General features: G+C 36.0%; 1 non-coding gene across 1 annotated transcript; it reads right to left on the reverse strand.

Annotated features, from left to right (window-relative positions):
- Positions 1-1,629: 1,629 nt before the first annotated feature.
- Positions 1,630-1,736, reverse strand: LOC117199325 (U6 spliceosomal RNA). Its single transcript, XR_004480553.1, has one exon. It is a non-coding gene; the product is annotated as a U6 spliceosomal RNA (small nuclear RNA).
- Positions 1,737-13,101: the final 11,365 nt, after the last annotated feature.

The raw sequence follows: 13,101 nt of genomic DNA on the forward strand, positions 1-13,101 counted from the left end.
TGGCCATCTCTCTCTAAATATAAAAGTAATAAATTCTCCTTGAACTAACATCAGGTAATGAAATAAGCCTTTTTGAAGCAACACCTCCACCCTCCCCCACAACACACACAATTTCTCCTGAGTGGCTTGGAAGAAAAATAGAAACTGTTATTATTATCCCAATAAAATAACATAAGTAGTATTGTATAATATTATTATAACACCAAGTATATGTTCAGCAAAATTACCTTGCCCTGAAGGACTTCCCTTCAAGGAATATATTTTAATAACATTCATCTCATTGTAATACTTTCCTTTCAAGAGAGACTGCTCAATGTATTCATTACTTCTACATTTTGAAACACTGTCTCCAAGGACAAAAGGCAACACGAATACAATCTATGGCAAGATGATAAGTAAAGGAAATTGACCTAGTTATTTCTGAATTATCACACAGGCTGCTCTTCGCACAGGAGTTGTCATCCCTGTGAAAGCCACACCTCTTAGTTGCAGGCACAGGGGGACATCCACCAAAGCACAATTTAAGCCAAGAAGCTTTGTGTGATAAGCAAAAGCCTGTAGATGAAACATACCCAGTGCTCCAAGTTAATTCAGAAATGTGTGTATCAACGTCTCCAAAGGGAGAAATGCATAAGGAAACAACAGTTCTTAAAGTGTAGTCTACTTTAGTTCACTACAGTGCAGAATAGATATTTCTTTGATGCCTGATTCTGTAAGCTCAGTACCATCTACAGGGATTTCCAAGAAAAGAGGAGAAAAATCACAATTCTTTTGAGAAAAGGAATGTCCCCTTTCCTTAATAAACTTCAAAGACATCAGAGAAAAAATAAGAAATGGAGTATAGTTCCTATTGTCTCAATATAGCACTCATCTCTCTCTCTCTGTCAGACTCCTTTTACATTTATTCTTAAAAACAAGAATTAGAATCTTACCAGCTCTGGACATAGAATCTGTAAATTAAAAATATATAGGATCTAAAACTTTGTATTTTCTTCAAGAGCAAGGGAAGTCCCTCTTTCACATCTCTATTTACCAGAGGACAGAAGCTACTAAGTTCAAGCAGTCAGTATTATTATACCTTATTTTGAAACTTTCTGATTCAGTGATTCACTCATTTATTCATTCAACAAATTTTTACAGAGTGTCTATATATATTGTGAAATGTGTTCTTTACTGGGGATACAGTAGTTTTAAAAAAAAATGCTTGCTCTTATGTATCTTGGATCGTAAAATAAACTAAAAAATAACACAAAAATAAGTTAATTGCATAGTTGTTAGAAGGAAGTACTATTTTTAAAAAACAGGAACAGAACAGAGAGCCCAGAAGTAGATCCACATAAATATAGTCAACTGATTTTTGACAAAGAAACGAAAGCAATACAATGGAGCAAAGATAATCTTTTCAACAAATGTTGCTGGAACAAATGGACATCCACATGCAAAAAAAAAAAGGAAAAGAAATGAACGTAGACACAAACCTTACACCCTGCATAAAAGTTAACTCAAAATGGATAACAAACCTAAATGTAAAACAGCACAAAACTTTAAAACCCCTAAAAGATAACATTGGAGAAAACGTAGATGAACTTTGGTGTGGTGATAACTTTTTATTTTTTTTATTTTTATTTTTTAAACATGGAACACTTCATGAATTTGCACATCATCCTTACGCAAGGGTCATGCTAATCTTCTCTGTATCGTTCCAATTTTAGTACATGTGCTGCTGAAGTGAGCATGGCAATAACTTTTTAGATACAACGCCAAAGGCACACCCCATGAAAAGAAATAATTGATAAGTTGTACTTCATTAAATTTAAAAATTTCTGCTCGGTGAAAGACAATGTCAAGATAATAAGAAGACAAACCACAGACTGGGAAAAACTATTTGCAAAGGACACATCTGATGAAGGACTGTTATCCAAAATAGGCAAAGAACTTTTAAAACTCAACAGTAAGAAAACAAACAAGCTGATTAAAAAATAGGCCAAAGACCTTAACAGAAACCTCACTAAAGAAGATATACAGGGGCTTCCCTGGTGGTGCAGTGGTTAAGAATCTGCCTGCCAATGCAGAGGACACAGGTTCAAGCCCTGGTCCGGGAAGGTCCCACATGTCACGGAGCAACTAAGCCCGTGCACCACAACTACTGAGCCTGCACTCTACAGCTTGCAAGCCACAACTACTGGGCCCACGAGCCACAACTACTGAAGCCCATGTGCCTAGAGCCCGTGCTTCACAACAAGAGAAGCCATCACAATGAGAAGCCTGTGCACCACAACAAAGAGTAGCCCACACTCACCACAATTAAAGAAAGCCTGCATGCAGCAACAAAGACCCAACACATCCATAAATAAATAAATAAATAAATTTATATTTTAAAAAAGAAGATATACAGATGGCAAATAAACATACAAAAAAGATATTCCACATCATAAGTCTTGAGGGAAGTGCAAATTAAAACAACAATGAGATACCACTACACATCTATCAGAATGGCCCAAATCCAGAACGCTGGCAACACCAAATGCTGGAGAAGATGTAGAACAACAGAATTCTCGTTCATTGCTAGTGGGAATGCAAAATAGTTCAGATACTTCAGAAGAGAGTTTGACAGTTTCTTACAAATGTAAACATTCTCTTACCGTATGATTCAGCAGTCACGCTCCTTAGTATTTACCCAAAGGACTTAAAAACATGTCCACACAAAAACCTGCCCACAGATGTTTATAGCAGCTTTATTCATAATTGCCAAAATGTGGAAGCAACCAAGATTTCCTTCAGCAGGTGAATGGATAAATAAACTGTGGTTCATCTAGACAATGGAATATTATTCAACGTGAAAAAGAAATGAGCTATCAAAAAAGGAAAAGACATGGAGAAAATTTAACTGCATATTACTAAGTGAAAGAAGCGAACCTGAAAAGTCTATATACTGTATGATTCCAACTATATGATATTTTGGAAAAAGGAAAACTATGGAAACAGTAAAAAAAAAAAAAATTCAGGGGTTGATGGAGAGGAGGAGTGTGATGAATATATAGCGCAGAGAGGATTCTTAGAGGAGTGAAAATATTCTGTGTGATGCTGTAATGAGAGATATATGTTATTATACTTTTGTCCAAACCCATAGAATGTACAACACCAAAAATGAAATGTAATGTTGTAATGTAAACTATGAACTTCAGGTGATAATGATGTGTCAGTGAAGGTTCATCAGTTGTAACAAATGGTACCACTCTGGTGGGGATGTTGATAATGAGGGAGCCTGTGCATGTGTGAGGGGGGCAGGGAGTAATGTGAGGTATGTCTCTACATTCCCCCTTAGTTCTGATGTGAACTTTTAACTGCTTTTCTAAAAAAAATGTCTTAATTAAAAGAAATAATAATAAGTACAAAAGCAGATCAGAGAGAGTGATTGGGAATTTTGAAAGGAATGGCTGTGGTAATGCTCACTAAGAATGCGACATCTGGCCAAGAAAATGAAGGAAGCGTTAGAATGATCCATGCAGCTGCCTGAGGGAAAAAAGTTCCAGTCAGAGGAAGCCACTAAAGCAAAGTCCATGAGGTGCGAACAGGCTGGCATCTTGGGGAACAGCAAGAAATCCAGTGCAACTAATAAAGAATGAGCCAGTGAGAGAGTATAAAGCGATGCAGTGGGAAAGGTAAGAGAGTCCAGATCATACAGGACTCTGTGGACCCTTTGTCAAGATGAGGAAGTTTCCTTCTACTCCAGGTTTACTGAGAGTTTTTTTTTATCATGAATGGATGTGGAGTTTTGTAAAATAATTTTGTGCATAAAATAGAGAAGATTATGTGTTTTTTAATTCTGTTGATATGGTAAATTATAGTCACTGATTTTGGAATGTTGAAACTGTTTTCCATTCCTGGGAGAAACCCCATTTGGTCATGATATATATTTCATTTTTATATATTACAGGATTCAATTTGTTTAAATTTCCTGATAATCTTTATCTATGTTCACAAGGGTTACTGACTGTAGTTTCTTATAGGTAGTCTACTGTGTTTTATCTAAACTGATGGACTTGCCTTTTATATGTAATGTAATTATTGATATAGTTGGATTTCAACCTATCATCTTGCTTTCTGTTTTTTTATTTGCTACCTCTGTTATTTATTCCTTTATTCCTCTTTCCCACCTTCTTCTGTATTAATTATTATTTATTTTTCTTTTTTATCTCTACTATTGGCTTAATAACTATGTCACTTTTTAAAAATTTTAGTGAATTTCTCAAGGGTGTACAATAAACATTTTTAACTTAGTATTAGTACTATCAAATATTTTTATACCATTCATGTATACTTCCATTTCCTCTTTCCCACCTTTTGAACTATTTTTCATACATTTTACTTCTACATATGTCATAAACTCAGAGTACTTTATTACAATTTGTCTTTAAAATTGATTATCTTTAAAGAGTTTAATGTTAAATTCCCATCAGATTTCATACTTCTGTCTGAGGAATTTCTTTGCATGTATCTTGCATTACAGGTCTCTGGCAATAAATTCTCTTGGTCTTTGTTTGAAAAAGTATTTATTATGCCTCCATTTTTGAAAGATATTTTCATTAGATATAGAAATCCAGTTGACATTATTGTTTGTTTCAGCATTTTAAACATTCCCATTCAACTGTCTTCTGTCCTATAAAATCTTTGATGAAAACTCTGAGTATTTCTTACCTTTGGTCCTCTCCACATAATGCTTCACTCCCGCCCCACCCCATAGGCTCCCTTTAAGTTTTCTTTTTATCTTTGGTTTTTAGAAGATTGACTATGATGTGTCTGTGTGAAGTTGTTTTCATTGTTGTTGTTTGTTTTATTTTGTTTTGATATCTGTATTGCTTAGGGCTATCTGGGCTTCTTGGATCTGGGGTTGCCTGTCTTTCATTAATGCTGGAAAATGTAACATATTATACCACCTGGTCCCTCCCCTGCCCTCTTTGATTTATTGCCTGTCTTTGGATCAATTTTCTGGGCTCAAATCCTTATTTCTTATAGTACAGGCCCAAAAATAGATTTAAAAATCTAAATTCGGCCTCTACTTAGGTACTCCAACCTCACCCTTCTTAGTATCGCTGCTTTTTGAGTCCCAGTTAGTGCATGTGATGCACAAGTTCCCAGATTCTTTAGCTCTGAAATGAGAATCATGTCTATATGTTAATGTTTCTGGGAAAAAAAATTAGGTTATTCAATATTTATTAGATGACATAGTCTTTTGCACAAGACCTGCTAATTCTATTTATTTGAACTGGCCAAAGCTCTTTGGGTAAAATTCCACACAACTGCTATTTTATAAAAGACACCGAATAAAAAATTAAATCGTTATCCTGTGAATATGCTGATTTTACTAAACATTTGCAACCATCAGGAGAGTCAAGGTTATGCTTTGCAATAACTCCAAATTCAGTGACTTAGAATTATAACTGTTTTGCTATACCTCGCTCTGCTGTACATCATCTTATTCAGGACACCACACTGCAACTCAGTTGCTTCCACAATTGCCAAGACTGAAAAAAGGGACATGGTGAATCATGCACTAGACATTAATCTCCCACCTGCAAGTGACACCCATTACTTCCACCCATTTCAATGATCAACTAAGTCACATGACCACACCTAACTTCAAGGAATGCCAGGAGAAATTTTTGGTTAAAAGCACTAATAAAAACCAAAACATTAATTGCTGTTTTTTTATAAGTTAAAAAAAGAATCATTAAAATTTTCATCATTACCTTAATCTGATAGCAATAATTAGTAAGTATATGCAATATTATTTTTGATATTTAGTCAGATAGCATTATAGTAACTATTATGCCCATATTCCTTTCTAAATAAAAAAAAAAATAGTTTCCTTGTCTTCTGTATATTCCAGAGTTTCATAGGGAATTTAGTTATCTCTGGGATCTGCATTTTTTTTGTCCATAATGTTTCTTTTCTTTGGGTGGTCAGAAATAAATGCATCTGGACCTAGCCTTTATCATCAGTTATTTTAATTTCTTAATCATCTAATTTCTTAATCATCTGTTCTGGGAAAATACAGTTTTCCTTTAGTGTTTATTTTTCCTGCCCTGAGAACTGTTTGTTTCTAGCATCTGTTCCTCTGCCTTCCTCTGTCAACACAGAAGCAGGCAAAGCTTTGGGGATTTGGCAACACCTTCATCTGCTGCAAATCCATTGCTCTTGCCATGTTTTATTGCTACAGTCCCTGGAAAACAGTTGTTAAAGCAACGCACTGACTGGGACTGGACGTCCAAAGGGTAAACTTAACATTTTCTCATCAAACCAGAAAGTGCTGCTCTGTGTTGGGGAAGAAGATCCATCATTTGACCACTGGAACCTATTTTGACAGGCCCCTCCTTCCAGAAGAGAGTGTCAGAATTGAAAAGTTTGCTGAGGATATGTGCACTTCAGTTCTTCTTTAAGTACTGTGAGATTTAAGATTTATTAGGCTTCTTTCTTCAACCTTCACCTTGGATTCCATTTGAGCATTTGCAAGGCTTATAATAAATTAACCAGGGACTTCCCTGGTGGCACAGTGGTTAAGAATCCACCTGCCAATGCAGGGGACACAGGTTCGAGCCCTGGTTCGGGAAGATCCCACATGCCGCAGAGCAATTAAGCCGGTGCCCCACAACTACTGAGCCTGTGCTCTAGAGCCCACGAACGACAACTACTGAGCCCATGAGCCATAACTACTGAGCCCACGTGCCACAACTATTGAAGACTGAGAGCCTAGAGCAGGTGCTCCGCAACAGGAGAAGCTACCGCAATGACAAGCCTGCACACCACAATGAAGAGTAGCCCCCACTCGCCGCAACTAGAGAAAGCCCGCACGCAGCAATGAAGACCCAACACAGCCAAAAATAAAATTAAATAAATATTTTTAAATTAAAAAATTAATTAATTAACCAACTCTTCACTACATACCCACCTCAATTCAAATATGCTTTCCATCTACTCCGCCTCTTGTATACGTGTCATTCATCTCCTTCACACTATTAGCACTTTTCATTTGGTGACTTATGACTCCCAGTCCAGTGTTTTTCCACTACTATATAGGCAGAGGGCAGCCTTAACCTTTGGGAATTATTTAACTTCATTTATCTTGTCATACTTCCCATTTCCTCCCTGTGTATTTATTCCACATCATTTGGTTTTCTGTTTCAAACCAGAGGAACACATGACACTTTTATTTTATAGCTGCTTCTCAAGAGGGCATTTTAACTGATTTTTCGGAGATTTGAGAATAATTGACAGCAGAGTAGTATATTCATCCTGAGACCCAAAGTAATCTAATGGTTTGGTTTTATATTTTTATTGTTTTCATAATGGGATGAAACAGAAAAACTTCAAAACATTATTCCTAAAGATATGTACAATAATACTGATGAAAGATGAACAAAAATTCAGAGTAAATATACAAGGTACATGTGCATTATTTTAACAATGCATTTCACTCTAATTTTTTTATAACTATTACATCATATATTTTAGCTTTTATCCTTATAAGTGCTTGAAAACCACTAGAGAATTTCATACCAACTTTGACTCCTCCTAAGAAAATGGTTCATCTTATAAAAATATATGCAAACCCATTTCACTGGCTTATTCCTTTCCTACAAGCATGACTTCATTAAAGTGCTGCGCTGTGGGAACATCGTCCCTGACTTCACAGCTTGAGAACTGTGGCTTCTACATCAGGTAAGGACTCATGAAATCATCCTTCTTCCAACAAGCTTTTTTCAATGATGAGTGAAGAGCATGCGGCCTCCCTCCATCACACTGAACCAGCATATGGGTCTCGAAGGGAGTTTTGGCTGGCAGTTCCCTCTGTCTTTCTATCCATATAGATCACTCCTTTTTCCTTTAAGGATTTACTCAAAATTCATCTTCTCAGGGACACCTCTCTTACCGTGCTTTAAAGTTGCTAACCTCCGTTTCCCATATGGTAAACCCATCCCCTTACCACATTATGCTGCCATTTTTTAAATTATGTTTATCACCATCTGTGTCAGGTCATGTCTTTCTGGAAGCAGGCACCAAGACAGAGTTAGAAGCGCAAGTAATTCAATTGGCGGTATTTCTGTGGAAGATAAGGAGAAAAGGAGCAGGTGTAGGTAAGCCACAATGCAGGTCTGACAGGTATTGGAGAAGAGGGAGGGAAAGAGAGAGGTGAACAGAGCTTTAGACTAAAGTGCAACCCTGGGAAGTTCTTGACCAGCCCAACAGAGAGCTCCAGAGCAAAGATGGCTTGTTAGAGGAGAGTTGTGATGGGCGAAAGTGGATATGCCCTACTCCCCCAGATGCCCGGTCATTGGCTGGTGCTGTCCACTCATGGCTCCAGGGTGGATGCAGATTCCAAGGGCATTGTTTCTGGAAGCTGTAGGCCGACTGCAATTTTTGCAGCAGATTTTCTCTTGAAGGGAGATACTAGTGACACACATCCAGGGCCGCCATATCTTCTGAGTATATATTATGTATTTATTAAATTTTTGTCTGTCTTTCTCACTAACACCTAATAGGTACTCAAAAAAAAAAAACCTCTCTCTATATGTATATATTTATACACACATATATGTTAAACAAATATGCGAATGAATGAATAAAATGAGTCTGGTTGATAGTCATTATTAGTGAAATGATTCACACAGTAAAATGATACAATGCATCATGATTAATTTAACTTCTAGTTATTTTTATAAATAAAATAAATGTTGAAAAATATGACCATTAATGAAATAGATTTTGAGTTTCCTTAAGACAGATATTCAATCATTATTTTTGTATTTCTACATATTGCTTGATATAAACTCTATAAAGTTTAACAAATGTGGAAACTAACAAATGATATTTCAATATTGCAATGAAAATATCCCCTCCTTTTTAAAGATGCAAGTGCCAGCTGTAACTTTGCAGGCTTCAACTCCTGCATCGTATTTATTTTCATGAGTAATACCAGAAGATTTCACAGCTTCAGGTATATTGTATATTGGATCAATGGTGGAAGTCCTCTCCAAAAGAGCTGTCATACTACATCTTATCTACACATGTAATTGAAGAGCAAAGGAGCAATTTCCCTCTTAGAGGAAAATGAAATCTCTGGAGGGTAATGTACTTAGACAAAACTTAGGAAGTGGCTTAAATCACACTGCACATGGATTACACAGTAAAGAAGGATTGCTGATGGGATTCAAGGTGTCATACCTTTGAGCCAGCTGTGTTCAATTAAACTGGGCTTCTTGAGATTGGAAAGTGATATCAGTAAGATGCCTATGGGGAGGTTTAGCACAGTGCCTGGAGAATTCACTGATAAACAGTGCACTGGTCTTAACAAATGAGATAAGGATTAAGAGTGGACCTGAAAGCTGAATTGTACATTCGTAGGCTGAACATTGAAAAGTTCAGCTATACAGAGGACCGTGTGTAAGAACAGATGTGCCAAAAACAAACTGTGTAGAGCAAGACTCTAGAACTCCAGACTCTGAGACTAACAAGGAGCTCATCACCATAAGGAAGGGATAAACTAATCACTTCTAAAGTACATTGTTTTCCTGCTTTTACAGTGAATAATGAAGAAAGCGAGAATGCAAGTGGATAAGTTTATTGACATTTTCCAATCTCCTATAAATAGTTCTTTAGACAGTTAATCAACCTTTAACCTGTATATTAGGTTCTAGAGAGAAACAGAACTAATAGAATATATATAGATATACATAAGGTGGGATTTATTATAGGAATGGGCTCATGATTATGGAGGCTGAGAAGTTCCATGGTCTGTCATCTGCAAGCTGGAGAACCAGGAAAGCCAGTGGTACAGTTCCAGTCCAAAACGAAAGCCCCAAGAACCAGGGGAGCCAACGGCATGCATCCTCGTCTGAGTCTGAAAGCCAGAGAATTAGGAGCACAGATGTTAGAGGTCAGAAGATAGATGTTTCAGCTCAAGCAAAGAACAAATTCTCCCTTCCTCTGCTTTCTTGTGTTCTATTCAGGCCCTCAGTGGATTGTATGATGCCCACACGCATTGGGAGTGTCATCCTTAGTCTACAGATTCAAATGCTAATCTCTGCTGGAAGCACCCTCACAGCCACACCCAGAAACAATGTTATGCTAGCTATCTGGGCATCACTTAGCCCAGCCAAGTTGACACATAATCATCATAACTTGTAAGATGTTATTTTCTCAAATCCAAATGTTCTAAGACTTAGGGTTTATAATGAAAGCGTGTAATTTTTTTCCACTTGATTGCTTATATTAATTAACTTAAATGCTCATTTAAGAAATTCACTTCTTAAAAAGTTTTAAATCATTGATGTGTTCTTTTAAATTGAGACTATGGAAATTTACAGACCAGATTTTACTATCTATAAGTATGACTTTTTCTTAAAAATAAAGCACTCATATAAAGTTTTCCCTCAAACCTAAAGACAAAATAATTTCAGTTCAGATTATTTGCATTTTATAATGGCTTTAGCATTTAAAAAGCCTAAAATTGGAAAACTTTCCCTCATTAAACGAACTTTTTCTCAAGACACATTTAATATACTATTTAAGGAATACACTTCAATTTTTAGCTTTGTCTACCATGAATAATAGTACCAGCTGAATTCAGTTCCATCTCCGCCTCAGGCACACTGTAAATTTGAAGTCCTTGCCATTTCTCATTCTCTTTAAGTTAAAAATGGACTTGAAATGTCATAAGAATTTCAAACCTAGGTAGAAACTGTCTTGCCTGGCACCTACAGTGCCACTATGTCCTGTGAAAGATTCAACCGTAGAATTCTTACAAATGATCCTATAAATCTGTGATTTAAGACAGCACATTTTAAAAGAATAAAAATTAACAATTAAATTAAGCAGAATTGCAGAAAATCTTTTGTACTCTTTTGTAGATACGAATTTAACCAGTCTTCATTTGGGGGAGATGGAAGATTAACAAATCAATTATATTGTATATATTAGTTCAAAAATCTTGCTGTTATAAATACTTTATAAAATTGTTATCTTGAAATAACAACCAAAAAGTTAACTATAGAGGCAATACTTGTATTTAAAATGTTACCAGTAGGCTAATATTTTATCATATAAAAAATTTAAAAGAATTGAAAAGAAATATCTAAGCTCTCCATGTGTAAATGAGCAAAACACATTGATACAAAGTAAGATATACAGATTAAAACAAAATTTGTGGGGTATACTTAGTATCACTAAAGTTATATAAATGGAAATGAGAGCAATTATGATGTCATATTTTGCTAACATAATTAGGAATAGTCAAAACTCTGGGTCCCAAAATCAAATGCCAATGAAGATAAAAATCACTACACTTCTAGGAAATTACTATACTTATTTTGTAGCCAACCAAGTGGAAAAATTAGCAAATTATATCGTATCTACTCTAAGGAAATAAAAATAATTTTTAAAGCACACATGTATACATGTGTGACAAAATTGGATTTGATAAAAAGAAAAATATCAAGTTGTTATAATAGTTATTCTAGTTTGGTGGAATTAATAGGCTTCTTTTTTAAAAAACATGCATATATTTGTTACATGAATATATTTGTTATTTAATATTAACTAAAATATAATTTGAAGTTTGTAAAAATATGATCAAGGGAGGTAGGGTATCTTAATTTAAAAAAGTAGTCTTACCAAATGTAAAATAGATAGCTAGTGGAAAGCAGCCGCATAGCACAGGGAGGTCTGCTCAGTGCTTTGTGACCACCTAGAGGGGTGGGATAGGGAGGGTGGGAGGGAGACGCAAAAGGGAGGAGGTATGGGGATGTATGTATAAGTATAGCTGATTCATTTTGTTATACAGCAGAAACTAACACACCATTGTAAAGTAATTATACTCCAACAAAGATGTTAAAAATAAAAAAAGTAGTCTTATTAAGATTTTGGAAAAAAGGGTTTTTATTATTTTTAATTGAATTTACTGTTGTTATAATATCTTTTAAACAAGAAATTACATTGATAAACATTTTTCCTACTTGCTATGTTTTTATATGATTTATTGAAAAATGTATATATATTTTAGTAGATTCACCCAAATCCTGTCATGAGTAAGGTTTCTGTGTGCTAGTGTTATTTGACTCTGTAAGAACTAATTTATTTTTAATTTTATAGATTTCATTATTCCACATGCCTTTGACTTGTGAAATGTGCAGCATGAAATTTTGGGGGGTAAGATTTCTCTATTTAAATTATATATTTTTCAGGAAAGCAAAAGGTTTACTTTTTTTTTCAAAAGTTGTAATGTGTTAGAGAAAGCAAAAGGTAGTGCAAAAAGACTGAATTAAAACATGTTGATTCACTAATATTTGAAGGAAAACACAGCCTACACTGGATATTGGCTGCTGATTTGGGGTAAGCTTTATCGCACCCCAATTTCAAATACTTCAGTTACTTCATAGCAACAAGAAGCATTTATTGAGCCTTCTTCTGTGGCTGGCACTTTACAGCTCTTCTCACATTGAATCCTCATCTCAGCCCTATGAGGTGAGTCTATTTTGATTCCCATTTCATATACGAAGAAACTTAGTATCCAAGAGATTTAGTGATTTGTCCAGGAATGTGCAGGAGGGGAACAAAGGACCTGAGGGGCAAATGCAAGTCAATCTGATCCTGGAGCTGGAGTCTTGACTGAAAACTCCCTTCGTCTCTTTACATTTCCATGTCACTTCTCTTTGCCCGGGTATGTGCTTCACCCAATCCCTCATCCCATAACTATCAGTTTGAGGTCACTCCTAGCTTGACAGATTCTTTTGGGGAAGAGACATGTGAGCATATTCTCTTGCCCCAATTTACTTTTCTACTGGCTTCTGCCTTAATTTACCGGCTTAGATTCTGACCCATATAGGGTCAGGCACAGGATGTAAGAGGATTAGAGGAGAGTGGGTACGATTTTAGGGGACTGGTGCTGTCTGGCTCTATAAGAGTGTCCTCTGAGTTTGGCAAACACTCAAGTCTGAATCTTCCTTCTCAAAGGCTGGGGGAGCGGCTCAGTTCTCCAACTGCAATTCGCTTAAAGCAGTCGTGCGCCCTCTACTGGCTGCTCTCTGTTTCTGCCTCGGTTTCTGG

The sequence above is a fragment of the Orcinus orca genome, chromosome 5 (genome assembly GCF_937001465.1).
Source record: "Orcinus orca chromosome 5, mOrcOrc1.1, whole genome shotgun sequence".
NCBI classification, from domain to species: Eukaryota; Metazoa; Chordata; class Mammalia; order Artiodactyla; family Delphinidae; genus Orcinus; species Orcinus orca.